The 4,481-nt window shown below is 42.2% G+C and overlaps 1 pseudogene; it reads right to left on the reverse strand.

The window, feature by feature from the left end:
* Window positions 1-804, reverse strand: LOC143540357 (UDP-glycosyltransferase 74G1 pseudogene; annotated as a pseudogene).
* Between the last annotated feature and the right edge of the window lie 3,677 nt (window positions 805-4,481).

Consider the following 4,481-nt stretch of genomic DNA (forward strand, 5'->3'; position numbering starts at 1 on the left):
TTACCCCTATTAACACATATACTTTATACATTAGAATTTGTAAAACTCCTAAAATCAAGTGTCTTAATTTACCCTTATATAGTGTATTATATATAGTATAGATATAGATAAACAACTAATATGAGAAAAAAACGTAGGAAAAATCACCTCTTCCTCAAGCTTGTAAAAAGTATTTGAGAACACCCAATGAGCTTGATCAATATTAGCAAACTGATTAAACACAACATCAGACCAACCAGGGTACGGTCCAATATCATGTACAAAAGATGGTGTCTCCCAACACTCAACTACTTGTGGCAACCCCGGAAGCGAAACCGGTCCACTAGGTGGCAAAGAAATCAAACCCTTATGAACATGATAATATATGCTGTTAACAGCACATGCTTGAGTGAAAAATGAACCACCATGAACTCCACACTCAATGGCCACATCCAAAGCCCATAAAATAAATGAGTCATAAATAAGTGCATCAATAGTGTCTCCCTCACTTTGAAGCTTCTTGATCAAGTCACCTAGTGATTTGGAGCCAACTTCTTTGAATGTTTTGAGGTAGGATTCGGGGCTATCCGCACTAACGTAACCGCCTTCATCAAAACCATCTGAAATGGCTTCAATGTCAGTGGATGTGGTGATGTTGTTGTGGGGGAGAATAGAGTTGAGGTAAATGGTTATAACAAGTGTTGTTTTGACACCTTTGGAGAGTAAGCGTTTGCCAAATTGGTAGATAGGGTTTATGTGGCCTTGTACAGGGAAGGGGAAGAGTAGAACATGTGGTACTTTGTTGGTATTATGTTTTTCAGCCATTGTTGGTCTTGCTTGTGATCAGAGTTGTAGGCTGGTAGCAGTATTTGTAGATAGGGTTTATGTGGCCTTGTAAAGTGAAGGGGAAGAGAGGGTTACGCCATTGTATTAAATTTGCAACAATGATTGGATTCTGATAATTTCATATTTTTATACGTGTATAAATTTTAAATTTTTTTGTGTTTTAGTGTAACATCTCACTCATTGGTTGACGTTTAAATAATTAGCTTGTTCTCTGCCACTGTTTTAAAAGCCAGTTTATACCGTCTAATTGAACCAGTAATATCGGGTTTTGCACAACAAGCTGGTGAGCCGAGTGTTTTAGGATGGTTTGCTAAAATGTTGTACCAACGGTTTTTTTTTTTTTTTTGTAAAATACCGGTTTAAACCGATAAATCGGTTTTAAGCCCAAGAGATTTTGATATTTTAGAGCCCCTATTTAAAAAAAAAACTTTTAACCTAACAAATAACACACAAGTCAGTAAACTGAGAACGTCAATCGTGAACTCGATGCATACAACACTCCGGTGTCATAAAACTATCTCACCCTTTTATTTAAAAAAATATAAAAAAAAAACTTCGTTTGAAAATCAAGTGCTCTGCTTTTATTTTTTTATTATTGATTAATTTTTGAATTATTTTTTATTATGTAAGATTTGGTTTATTTTTTGAGTTGAAATTACATTTATATGAAATTACAAGGTAAACTATTCAACCTGGGTTGAACTTGCCGGTAGTTGTACCATTTTTTAGCCCAACCCGACTCAACTTAAAGCAAGTTTTTAAAACACCAGTCTCTTGTTTACTGCATGGGTCGAGAAAGGAAGTGAGATTGTCGAAGGATTTTCATGCGCCATGTTAGGAAGGGGCGGAAGATTTCTTAAAAACCTTAGCGTCCTTCCTCATCATTTGCGTTACCTTCTTATTTTTGAGAGAGAAAGTAGAGAGTAAAAAAAAAAAAAGAATCATCACCATTTTGAAGCTTGATTTCTGGTTCAAGCTTGGATTGAACGACGGATCATTTTTGGAATATTCGAGTCGAGATTCAAGTATGAATCCCCTTTCAAAGCTATTTGATCAAATGGTGGGTTTTGGATTTACATGAAAAATTTAGGGTTTTCACTCAATGATCCAATCATTACATGCGAATGCAGTTAAAATTCATGGGTCTAGCCTTTTGGGTGATAAACAATCTATTTGGACATAAAAAGTTATGATTTAGGGTTGAAAACATGTTAGGTTGATGATGATGTTCATCCGGAAGCGTTGGCCCTTCGTCTAGAAACACTTCGTCATCAAGTGGGTGGCGCTCAATGAGTGGCGACAATGATTTTGAGGTTAGCCAATGTCAGAATCGGTTTGTTACACTTAAACTGACAAGAACAAACTAAATGTTGAAGAACACTGAATAAAGCAGGCGGAATCCACAAAAACTATTAAGCTACTAATTAAGAAAACTGTCGAAACACGAAATGAATCTGACCTGATCCATGACGATGTTTCCACGGATTTTCGAGATGAACGAACCACGTCTTGATCTTCTTCTCCGGCTGCTTGAGACCTGCAATGGTTTTTCGGGGGTGTGGAGGCGACTGCTAAGAAATCCTGAAGATCTCTTGTTTACAGACACAAAAAAGTGGTGGTGGCTCTTATTGAGCATGACCCTTTAATAAGGAGGTGGAGACCTCTTTATATAGAGAGTCTCATGGCCACCATCATGGTACCCTAATGGGCCTAGCCCAGTTAGGGTTACCTCCACAAAACCCCCTCAGCCCAATAGCATTGTATTAGTTCATATAATAAAATAAGCCAAACATAATAAATTTAGGGTCGTAAAACCGGGTTTAGTACCATACCCCTACAAGCCCCCCAAGTCCAGCGTTGCTCCTGGGCGCGCAAGCGTCTAGGTGGAGCGCTGGACTTTATGAGGTGTGTTAGGTCATGGGGCGGTTTTTTCTCTTTCCTTCGGCCTTGTCTTTATTGTCTGAGTTTTGGGAGGTTTTCCCCATGATGGTGACATGTTGCGGTCCTTGTGATAATGATGGTGCCCTGGCATAAATAAGATATAGCACGCATCATAGTGGCGCGAGGCCTGATAAAAGATGGAGCGCGCATCTTGATAATAATGTAACATAACTTCCGCGCGAGGCAGCTTATGAGTTATGAGAATAATACAGCCCGCGCGCGAGGCGACTTACGGATCTATGAAAATAATAACTGCGCGCGAGGCGACTTACGAGCTATAAGAATAATGAAGCTTGCGCGTGAGGCGGCTTACGAGCTATAATAATAGAGCTTGCGCGAGTTGCGGCTTACGAGCTATAATAATAATGAAAATTGCGCGTGAGGCGACTTACGAGCTATGAGAATAATAATGAAGCTTGCGCGAGTTGCGGCTTACGAGCTATGAGAATAATAATGAAGCTTGCGCGAGTTGCGGCTTACGAGCTATAAGAAAAATAAAGCTTGCGCGAGTTGCGGCTTACGAGCTATAATAATAATAAAGCCTGCGCGTGAGGCGACTTACGGGCTGTAATAATAATGGAGCTTGCGCGAGTTGCGGCTTACGAGCTATAAGAAAAATAAAGCTTGCGCGAGTTGCGGCTTACGAGCTGTAATAATAATAAAGCCAGCGCGTGAGGCGACTTACGGGCTGTAAGAATAATGGAGCTTGCGCGAGTTGCGGCTTACGAGCTATAAGAAAAATAAAGCTTGCGCGAGTGGCGGCTTACGAGCTATAATAATAAAGGAGCTTGCGCGTGAGCGTAGACTTTATGTCCAGCGCCATGCGCAGATGTTGCGTGCGCGTGCGCGTAGACTGTGCGCCATGCGCAGATGTTGCGTGCGCGTGCGCGTAGACTGATGTGAGAGCATGTGATGCGTAAGCATATGTAATATGCGTGAGCATCTGTGATGCGTGAGCATATGTGGTGCATGAGCATGTGATATGCGACTGCGCTCAAGCATCATGGTGGTGTGCATGTTGAACGGAGCGGAGCCGCGTTCGGTCTTGTATTCGGCGCGAAGCCGTATGGGTTTATGAGGATTCCCAACCTTCAAGTATGGCGCGTAGCCATATGGGATATTATGAGGATTCCCAACCTTTAAGTATGGCGTGTAGCCATATGGGATATTATGAGGATTCCCAACCTTTAAGTTTTGCGCGTAGCCATATGGGATATTATGAGGATTCCCAACCTTTAAGTTTGGCGCGTAGCTGTATGGGATATTATGAGGATTCCCAACCTTTAATTTGGCGCGTAGCCGTATGGGATATTATGAGGATTCCCAACCTTTAAGTTTGGCGCGTAGCCGTATGGGATATTATGAGGATTCCCAACCTTTAAGTTTGGCGCGTAGCCGTATGGGATATTATGAGGATTCCCAACCTTTAAGTTTGGCGCGTAGCCGTATGGGATATTATGAGGATTCCCAACCTTTAAGTTTGGCGCGTAGCCATATGGGATATTATGAGGATTCCCAACCTTTAAGTTTGGCGCGAGGCCTGATGCGCGCATGCACGGCGATGGAGTGGTGACTCGTGAGTGCGCGTGCGTGGCGGAGGTCTGTTGCGCAAAACCCAGATGGTGGTTTCCGCGGCGGCTCATGCACGGCTGCGGAGTGAGAATCCGCGGGCGCGCGTACATGGCGGCGGAAGTCTGGTAATTTCTGGATCTGCA

Source organism: Bidens hawaiensis, unplaced genomic scaffold (assembly GCF_021521415.1).
Source record: "Bidens hawaiensis isolate Kalapana, Puna unplaced genomic scaffold, B.hawaiensis_p1.1 tig00012228_1, whole genome shotgun sequence".
Classification (NCBI taxonomy): Eukaryota; Viridiplantae; Streptophyta; class Magnoliopsida; order Asterales; family Asteraceae; genus Bidens; species Bidens hawaiensis.